Consider the following 11,159-nt stretch of genomic DNA (forward strand, 5'->3'; position numbering starts at 1 on the left):
TCCATATCAGCATTTGTTTTCTTTTGTTGTTCTGATCGTATCCATTCTGATTCAGGTAAGATGATCTCAAAGCAGTTTTAATTTACATTTCTGTTTGTTTGTTTGGTTTTGGTTTTTTCGAGACAGGGTTTCTCTGTGTACTGCCTGGTACACAGAGATCCGCCTGGCTCTGCCTCACGTGCACCACCACTGCCCGGCTTAATTTACATTTCTAATGGCTAAGAATGGTAAACACTTTTCAAATATTCAAAATATTTGGTGTTTGGGGCTACATAGAAAGACATTTATTAAAAACCAAACAAACAACAAACAAACCACAAAACAAGCAAACAAACAAAGTAAGTAAAAATCAAAGACAAGTAGGCAAAGATTTAAAACCAAGAAATCTGGCGGTAGCAATGATGCTTCCCTGAACTATGCTACAGCTTTCCTTTACTGATTACCTGCTGTGAACAAGATTCCCAGCCAGGCTGCCGGGCGGTGGTGGCGCACGCCTTTAATCCCAGCACTCGGGAGGCAGAGCCAGGAGGATCTCTGTGAGTTCGAGGCCAGCCTGGGCTACCAAGTGAGTTCCAGGAAAGGCGCAAAGCTACGCAGAGAAACCCTGTCTCGAAAAACCAAAAAAAAAAAAAAAAAAAAAAAAAAAAAAAAAAAAAAAGATTCCCAGCCAGGCATTTTGCAGAATGAGGTCATTATTGACATCTTTCATCTGAGGGAAGTAAAGATCAGAATGGTTAAGCAATTAGTCACATTCACAGACAGAGATGAAATTGAAAGCATCTTTCCAAATGTAATGCCATGGTGTTAATGATAAAAAAAAAATAGGTAAAAATAATGACGTCACCTTAGAGAGAAACTCTACTTTGGAGATAGTGAAAAAGAGGCATGGAACATGGTTGGTATGGTAAATGATGACTTTCCATGTAAGTTTTTTCAGACAACACGTTCAAAATAGTTTCCTTTTTTAATCTACTCTTTAGGAGCTAGTAATGGCGTGAGAACACAGGAAATTGGCTTTTTATGAAACCAGGAGTTCTTTACAAAAATGTTGTCTTTTGGGACTGGAGAGATGACTCAGTGGTTAAGAGAACTGATTAATTTTCCAGAAGACCCAGGTTCAGTTCCCAACACTCACATGCCTGCTCACAACCAACACTAATGCCACTTCCTGGAGATATAATGCCCTCTTCTGGCCTCTTCAGGGAACCAGGCATACCAGTGGTGCATAGACATGCATGCAGGCAAAACACACACACGTAAAATAAAAAAAATTAAAATAAGCTTATCTCATGATCAAATGTAGTTTGAATTCTAATTGGCCTTAATAATAAAAACCTGGAGTCAGATATCAGGGTGAAAGCTGAAAGATCAGAGAAGCAGAGCAGCAGCCACTAGAAAGATTTCTTACCTCTAGGAATCCTCAGACTGAAAGGGGCTGAGTTCCTGTCTCCACCCCACCTTATCACTTCCTCTCTCTCTACTCAGTCATATCACTTCCTGTTTCCTCCTCCCTAGTGCTGGGATTAAAAGGTGTGCCTCCCAAGTACTGGGATCAAAGGCATGAGATCCTAAGTGCTGGGATTAAAGGCATGTACCACCACTGCCTGGCCTCTAGAGGCTAGCTCTACACTCTGATCTCCAGACTAACTTTATTTGTTAGAGCACAAACACAGTATCACCACAATCAAATTAGGGGAATTAGCCTCCAAAAGGTGTAACTTAAGTGAGGTCCTGTGAGAAAGCAGCTACCTAACTAAATAATTATATTAGTTATCTGGAAAAACAAATTAACAAATAGCTAAGAAAAAGCTGAAAAAGAAGAGTATTGCAATTGAAATGTACTGTAAAACAACAACTTTCAAACACTTTTGGATAGTGCTGCAGAGCAATGGGAGAGAATAGATAGCCTAGAAACAAAACACGACTGCGATTGTGAACACAAAAGGCAAAGCAGACGCCATAACAGGCTGACAGTCTTCTCTCAGAGATCAGGCCTCAATTTCAGTTACCTGAGACTGGAGCAAGCAGTTTCTGGGAGGGCCATGAACAAAAGACATAGTAGTCCTTGCAGTAGCTCCCTTTCTGCATATACTCTGACTGCTCAAAGTTCAGCCAGATGTTTACTGTCTGGGACCCCTCCCCAACTTTGAGCTATGCACATGAGTCAAGGACAGAGCCTGGGACACTGATCAGCCCTCACAGTCAGTACATGCTAGGCCAGCGAGCTTCTATGGCAGCTCAAGGACAGAGCCTGGGACTTGTCCAGGCCTGCCCCCAAATGATAATTGTAACCCCCAACCAGTAAGTTCAAAGGTTACATACCCTCACCCAATCATATGACGCAAAGGTTTGTGCCACCCTCTTTGCGGTTTTTCCCTTTAAAAACTCCTCATTCTGAGAGCTCAGGGCCATCCTCCTCCACCTGCTGTGTCGGAGTGTTGGACACGGATCAAGCCCAGACTTGTTTATTATCAATAAACCCCTGCGTTTTGTATCAGATATCGGCTCTGCGGTGGTCTTGCTCAGGGGTCTCGTGACACAGGCACAACAAACATATGCATGATAGCATAAGGTGAAAGGAAGATTGCAAAGCCATGAGAGAGATTATTCAACAAATACTGCTAAAATGGGAAAATAATCACACTGTACATAGAAATAAAATTTACATGTATAAAGATTAAATTTTTAAAGGAAGATTATCCACCTGATTCTTGCCTTGAAAGGTGTTTCAAAGAAACCATGAGTGAAGAAGAAATTGATTGGCATACCTACATAAAACTTAAGCTTTCTGGACATCAAGAAATAACAAACAATATTGAATGGGGAAACCACTCCCTGAACTCAATGCAACAAATGGTAAAGGCAAATTGGGAGTGGTAGTGCATGCCCATAATTCCAGCACTTAGGCGGTTGAGGCAGGTAAAACACATGTATTAGCCAAGTGATCCAAGAATACACAGAAAGGCTAAACAGACTTACAAAGTAATGTAAACAGTGATCCAAAACCCCTCCCCTCACCACACACCATCCACACTCATAGCACACACTTTCACAAAGAAGACACATCCTACAATGAAGCAAACTCTAGTTTGGAGTTCAGGTTCAGGAATACTGGAGATGGGTAAGGCTCGTCATCATCTCCTTGACATACTTTTAATGATCTCAAGGGCACAATTTTCTCTTTGTAGCAGCCCATTGGAATGGCCACTTTCCCTTCTTGCAGAATTTTCTGTAAGGCAAACAGCAATTAATTTACACTCAATTTACTCGATAACTAATATATGCCTTTCTAGGACCATTTGTACGGTATTCATAATAGCAAAAGTAAAGGCTACAGCTAACAGGATGGGTTACTAAGTGGCCTATTATTCAAGGGAATCCACTGCCTGCCTCCACAAGCCTTCTCAGTACTCGCTCCTGAAAACTGAGCTACAAGGACTTGCTTGCTCTTCTCACCAAGTGCATCTACTGGCTGGCTACTGTCTTCCTTCTCTAGCCTGTTACTAGGTGTCTTGTGCATGCTGTAGTTACCCAGGGTTCCTCTTATTTAGAAACTTTGTGGTCTACTTCCCCAATCAACACTTCTTGGGCTATTTTTTTTTTTGAGACAACATTTCATTCTGTAGCCCAGGCTGGCTTTGGACTCATGACTTTCCTGCCTCAACCTCCCTCTTAAGTGGCTGGGATTAAAGGCTTGTGCTTTTACCCCTGGCTTTCTGTTCAGTTTTTAAATATCCTTCAAGGCCACCCAAACCATATATCCTTCTTTCTGAAATTTCTCACTCATTTGTTAATGGACTGACTGTTTTCAGCACCTTCTTCCTGGCACTGGTCCAAGTTGGGGAGCGTGGCAAAGGCGTGTGTAGTTTCTCGCCTTGTATTAGTTACTTTCCCGTTGCTGTGGTAAAGCACCGTACCTAAGGCAACTTACAGAAGAAAGAGTTGATTTGGGGCTTACCGTTGCAGAGAGTTAGAGTCCATGATAGAGGGGAAGCATGGCAGCAAGCAGCAGCTGTGGTATCTGGAGCTGCAAACACCAGAGAGGATAAGACCCTCAGCTCTCAAAGCCCTCACCCAGTGACATAATTCCTCCAGCGAGACCACACTTCCTCAACCTCCCCAATCAGCACAACCAACTGGGAACCAAGTGTTCAGATGCCCAAGACCATGGGGAGCACTTCCCACTCAAACCACCACACTCGCAGAACTCAGTTTATTGGGAAACACCAATACCAAATAAGTCAACAACATATGTAAAAATTATATGTAGTAAGCCATGTCCTAAAAGAAAAGAAATAGGATACAGTGAGAGGCAATGATGAGGGGCAATAATCAAGGGCAGCAGCTTCCTTGATTAACCTAGCTGGTCCTGACTTCCCATAACCTGAGCCCCCCCAAACCCTACTGTGTTGAAATTCTCATTCAAATACGAGTTACCCATGTGCTGTATGCCAGCTCTGTGTAATAATATGAGGTACCGCTGACCTATCGAGCATTTGCTGTGTATCAGACATTGTGCTGTGAGCTTCGCATGCTCACCTCATTTCTAAAATGGTCCTTTGAGATGAGTATTATTGTTTCCATTTTACAGAGATGACTGAGTAACAGTTTTCATGCTTTCCAAAGGCCCTGTTCATTCAGTTAGTGAGAAAGCTGAAACTGGAAACCAGATCGTCTGGATCCTGACTTCATCTCCCTAACCACAATACTCTATTATGTTTGTGAGATGTCTTCACAGAGGATGGAAATGTGTGTTGCATAGTTGAAAAGATAAGGCTAGTCAGAGATCTGTCACACACCCACGGGCTATGTCGTGCTATACCATAGTGTTGCCCTTGGTAACAAGGGAAAATGAAAGAAATCCATTCTGCTGGCCACTCTGTGTGGGTTGAATGCTCATAAGACATAGCGACAGAATTTGATTCAGATCTTGGCAGAATTGGGCTTATCTGATGGAGACAGGAAACATAATGGGAAGCCATGAGAACAGCCGGTGTGAAGGCACAGTCATGGAAAGAACATGTCGTACCTGAAGGCTGGGCAGTCTGCAGTGGCTGTGTTTGGGGCAATAGCAGAAAAGGGGGCAGTTGGACCACACTGACTTCTTCCTTCTGTGTGTGTGTGTGTGTGTGTGTGTGTGTGTGTGTGTGTGTTGTGTGTGTGTGTGTCTGTGTGTGTGTTGTGTGTGTGAGACTGTGTGTCTGTGTGTGTTGTGTGTGTGACTGTGTCTGTGTGTCTGTATGTGTTGTGTGTGTGTCTGTGTGTGTGTCTGTGTGTGACTGTGTGTCTGTGTGTGTGTTGTATGTGTGTGTGTCTCTGTGTGTGTTGTGTGTGTCTGTGTGTGTGTTGTGTGTGTGTCTCTGTTTGTGTGTGTGTTGTGTGTGTGTGTGTGTGTGTGTGTTCCCTAGAGAAGTTGCCCATTTCTTTACAGTGTTGGCAAAGCCCTGGCACTGAAGAGGCTTGGGCACAGACAGTCACATGCTCTCCCTCGGCTTTCCAGAGAGTAAAGATGGTCTTTATGGGAAGCATGACAAAATTATTAAAGGTGTTCCAATGTCCTCCACAAGTTGTGAGAGACAAATCATTCCTGCTTACAAATGGAAAACGACAGCCAGATGTAGTGGTACAAATTGAAGCAAGAGGGTTGCTTGAGTCCAGGAGACTGGGGTCAGCATAGCATTTCAGACAGAATTTGTTTTTGTTGACCCTTGCTTGGCTTCTTCTCCACCCTGCCTCCACTTCCTTGTCCCCTCCCACACCCAGGAGCCCTTTTTCCAATTTCGTGTCACATCCAGTGAATTGCCCTCCCACTTCTTCAGCACCTCTTTTCTCCTTTATGCTCCCCCTTTTAGTTCCACGTTGGCCTTCTTTTTTTAAACAATTTATGAAGCTGGAGAGATGACTCCATGGTTAACTGGCTTGGAACTTGACAAGGTCGGCTGTCCAGTGAGGCCCCCTGGGACCCACTTATCTCTGCCTCCCCAGTGTTTGTATTACAAATGTATGTTACAACGCCCAGCTTTTTCCGTGGGTACGATGAATAAACTCAAGTCCTCGTTTTTGCATGGCAAGCACGTTGCCAACCTATCTGTCTAGTCCTTCGCTTCCTAACTCAGGAAAGCATAAACACTCCTCAAATCACAATCACTGGCATCTTTAAAAAAAATCAGCCTGTCTAAGCCTCACGTTGAATTGCCATGACTTCTCACTACAGACCTCTTTTTTCTTTGCCTCTGGCAGCATCCTACTGATTGATTCTCAGCCTTGGTCTCCACATTAACCCTTCCTCCTCCCAGGTCTATTCTTCCAAGTTAATGCACCCCATTAGGTACATTCCTATAAACTCTAAGATGGCCAAGCTGGAAAATGCCTTAGGTCACAATAGGTCACATTCATTCCTTTATTTTACAAAAGACGATGTTTCAGAAAGGGAAGGGGGCAGGCTGATATAGTCAAAGCTGATGCTGAGTCTGTGACAGAGCCATGCCTAGGGCTCAGAGGCTCTGTGGACACAGCCCTGCGTTTGTGTTCTAGGTTCATGAGGCAGACAGGCTCGAATGTTGACAGAGCGCATAGGGGGTGCAGCTGTGAAATGTCATGGAGCTTGGAAAACACGACAAGGAGTTGCTTCACTAAGACTGCCAAGGCCTCTCAGCATGACTCAGCAGCAGTGCGAACCCAGGGCAGAAGTGAAGCTGGACAATTCCTGGCATACGTTTTCCTTTTCCTGGAGCATTTTGACACCCAACAGAACCCTGCTCCTAGGAGCAATCAAACAATGAGGGAGAGAAGAATACCCGAGAAGCAGCCTTGTTCTTTTATGACGACTGTGTGTGGTGGGCACATGATGAGCACTTATTGATGATGAATTTTATACATTTGTGAAGAGAACTGATTACTGAAGTGTGGGAGAAGATGTGTTCTGGGCCATGCATTGTGAGCACCCTTGATAGCTCATTCCAAATGCGAAGATAAATTGAATGTCTAGCAAATGTTGAGCAAAAACCTGCCCACGCTTAGAATCTGAGAGAAATGACATGAGCAGAGTTTCTTCTAATGCTGAGGCTCCCCGGCAGTCCATTAAAATGTGGGGTTATCTGAAATATGTGCTCTGGCCTCTTTCATCGGGTGCTTTTGCCTATTATATTTTGTTTTAGTAGGTTTTCCACCTTGTAGCCTAATCATCTGAAAAAAAAAATTGCATACACACACACACACACACACACACACACACACACACACACACACCTTTGCCTCATTTCCAATGTGTTTTACTCTTAGCAAATGAAGATTTGGAAGACCGGAAAGCTGTTGCTAAATAATGTGAGCAATGGAAATGCAGCCCCTACAGGGTTTCCCTCTGTGTATGTGTGTGCGTGCACATGCTTTATAGGAGACATGGATGGAGACATATGCCTGATCATTTTTTAAAATGATAGCTTCATTGAGATGAAATTCACATATCATAACATTCACACCTTTAAAGTGTATAATGCATTGGCTTTCTTAATCTATTCACAGAGTTATTCATCCATCAGCACCATAATTTTGGAACATTTCATCACTCCCAAAGGAAATTGTATCCATTACCAATCACTGTCCATTTCCACCTCTTCCTGGCAAGCACTAATCTGTCTTCTACCCCTATGTGCTTGCCTGCAGTTTGTGTCAGTGGAATCATATATGTGGTCTTTTGGATCTCTAAATGATGCCCCTGTAATGTGTCCTGCTATTTGAGCACTTTTGCCTACATTAGCTTCTAGGAAACAAGTACAAGAGAAGAGGCCATCATAGCAAAGAAGCTGGGAACAGACCAGAGCAGTGAGAACATGAAAATCCATAAATTAAGAGCATGATTTTCTCCCCAGACCCAGGCTTCAGACAGAGCCCAGCAAAATGTCAGGGGGCTACGGGAATCATGGTGCAGACCCAGGGACTACCGCTTACAAGGCAGTTTGGTGCAGAAGCCTCCCAGATCTGTGTCCACCGCCATCACCATGTAGCCCAGCTCTAGTTTTTCACCCAGTTTTGACTATCAAGTAAACAGAACTGCCCAGAACTTTTGTTATAAGGCAGTATAAAGGGGAGCAGTCGAGCCGGGCGGTGGTGGCACACGCCTTTAACACCAGCACTCAGGAGGCAGAGCCAGGCGGATCTCTCTGAGTTCGAGGCCAGCCTGGGCTACCAAGTGAGTCCCAGGAAAGGCACAAAGCTACACAGAGAAACCCTGTCTCGAGAAACCAAAAAAAAAGGGGGGGGGGGAGAGCAATAGAAGGTAAGGCTGATGGTAAAGGCATCTTGGTCCTTGCCATGGTCACCATTGGCATCCAATTCTTGATAGCAAGTAATTAACTCTCTTTACTTAACAGGGGAGGAAGCAGAGGCCCAGGGAACTAAAGAGAATTGACCAAGGGACAGAGTTTGCATTGAAGCCCAGATCTACTCTGATACCAAAGACGTTGAAGCACTGGATACATGAAAAGCAACTGTACTGAGGTCAAGCTCTCTCTCCTGACGTTTAAAGCTTTTCCATAAACCAGTCTCCCACATTCTCAATGCACCGCATCTGCTGTAGTCAGCTGTTTGAGAAGGGCAGGCGGTGTTGTTTTCCTAACTAACAAGGACGTTGCCGCAGGGCTGAGACAAGAGGCAACTCATCCTGGACCCCACATGGAAAGCATTAGTTTCTGTGAGATGGAATCAGAATGATCTTAAAACAGGCTAAGAAGTCACCAAGCCTTGCAGCACAGGGCTTTGGAGTGCTAAGACCTATCCTGCAACCCCTTTGTTCCAAGGGAAGAAAAAACACTTCTGTGTTTGCAAGAGAAGATCACAAACACTGCAAAAATCCCAATCCAAACTTTGAGAGGGAGGCAATAAAACAGAAAATGAAACAGAATATCCAGAGGGGGGAAATGGATGGGTGGGAACAGACGAGGGAGTGAGTCTACCCCTGAGTGTCTTATTGTACCATTTGAGTTTGGACTATGGCAGGATCCTAACAACTTACAAAATAAATGAAGACCTTTTTTTCTAATTGAAGAAGAGAAATTACATAGCTGTCTGAGATATAGGAAGGTATGTTTTGTTGTTGTTGCTGATTTTCTCCTTAAAAAATTTCATTTACTGTAGTCTATGAAACAGATTCTATTGCATCTCTTCCTCTGGTTCTAGGGTCTAAAACCAGGATGTGAAGGAGCACAGCATATGTCTCAGTTATTCCAAGGTGTTGCAGTAATCAGCTACCTCCCCCAAGGTGACCATAATCATTGTCATTCAGAATCATTAGAGCACAGAACCCCATATGTGGTGGAAATATACAGGCAGGGATCTGACTTAGTATCTAATGTATCTTTGGGAAAATGGATTCTTCTATGATCTTCAGAGGTATCTTGTAGACCCAGGAACTGGAATTATTGTCTACCACTGTTCAGAGGCTTGGCCTGAGCAACAGCATCGTGTCTGGGTTAACAATTGCTGAATGCTCTTGGATACAGTCATGTCAAGAGATGAATGCAAGCTTGGCTCAGTCTCACTTGTTATCCAGCTCTAGGGAGGTGGAGATGTGTTTCCCTTGGGTTCATTTATGAATTCCAAAGCAGTGAGAAACCCTATCAAAAAAAAAAGTAAGATGTCTGAAGAATGACGCTAAAGGCCTTCATGTGCACACATTCCTGTACACACAGGAATAGGCGCGCGCGCGCGCGCGCGCGCACACACACACACACACACACACACACACACACTTTACCAGGATAGCTGACTAGATGAAGCAGGAGAGCCATGTAAAATATTTTGCTATAGCTTTCTCTTGCCCTTGTGACTTATCTCCTATATTTTATTTTGCATAAAGCTGCAATCACACAAGATACCTAGACATTACACTCTGTTTCTAGACATGATTTTACTCAGAAAAATCAATGATTTTTAAGCCCTTAACATAATCTAAATTGCTAGGGATTTGGAGTATAAATCAATGAGAACCAATGTGGGGTAATGGACACAAAGAGAAAAAGCCAAGAGGCGATCAAGGGTTGAGCAAACATGAGTAGATCCAACATCATGACCCTAACTGCCTGGATATTTGTTGTCGTTGTTGTTTTCTCTTTGCGAAAGGCAATCACCTGTAATTCAACACTTCGAGCACTGAGGAGGAAAGATGGAGAGCTATGTGCAAAAGACAGGCTACAACGTGAGACCCTTTCTCAAAAAACAACAAAAGAAAACAAAAACAAACCAAAAAACCAGAGGAGATGCTTTGTGTAGGTTGTCACTTCTAATCAAGATGGTCTTAAAATGAGGCTCAAGGACTACTAATTGGAGGCTTCAAACACCCCTAAAACCGAAGGAATAACTATAAGCCCAACTCAAGGGCATCTTTTAAAATTTTGCTGGGAAGGATGTCCAAAACTATTCTATCAAATGCCTAAAACTGGTGATCAAGAACCACCACCTTGGACTGCTTTCCATTTTGCCCATCTCTCCTTCCCAGCCCACTTGGGAGGAGCTACCTGTGCTCCAGCCGTCTTGAGGGAGACGAGAGGGGGAATGGGAAGATGGGGTTCAAGGAACCCAGGGTTCTCATGTATCCCCTCACAATTCCTCACATCTTTGCTCCCACCTGATTTCTGAGAGGGAACCCTTGAGGCAGATGAGTGGGTTAGGGACCTATAGAGGCCTTGTGAAGGTGCAGGTAGGAGGAGAAGATGATGTGCTTCTTGGGCTTAGAGCAAACAAGTAAATGCCTGCAGGAAACTGCAGCTAGTGATGCCCCAGGGAATAAAAGATGGTCTCTGATGATCTTCATGGCTGTCTGCCTCCAAGGAAACTGCTTGTGATCATAAGGTGAGTAGGATCAACAAAGAGCATATCCTGGATCCTTGCTACTGGAGGGGCATTAAGGCTTTCTTTGTTTTCATGAGTTCTGTAGGAGGCTCCTGCGTTCTGAGAATATTCCCTCCCAGAGCTCACAAGGCTGGAGACTGGCAATAAGCAAGACTGTAAAGAAACAATTGTAATAGATGCTCTCATGTCCTACGTCCTTGTCTGGGCCCTGTCTCCTCAATTCTCTATCTAAACACTCTTGCAGGCCAGTTTAATCTCAACAGCCAATACGAGTGCAAAAGAATTAGAAAAATACATTTTCTCTGAGATGGCTC

The sequence above is a fragment of the Peromyscus maniculatus genome, chromosome X (assembly GCF_049852395.1).
Source record: "Peromyscus maniculatus bairdii isolate BWxNUB_F1_BW_parent chromosome X, HU_Pman_BW_mat_3.1, whole genome shotgun sequence".
Lineage (NCBI taxonomy): Eukaryota > Metazoa > Chordata > Mammalia > Rodentia > Cricetidae > Peromyscus > Peromyscus maniculatus.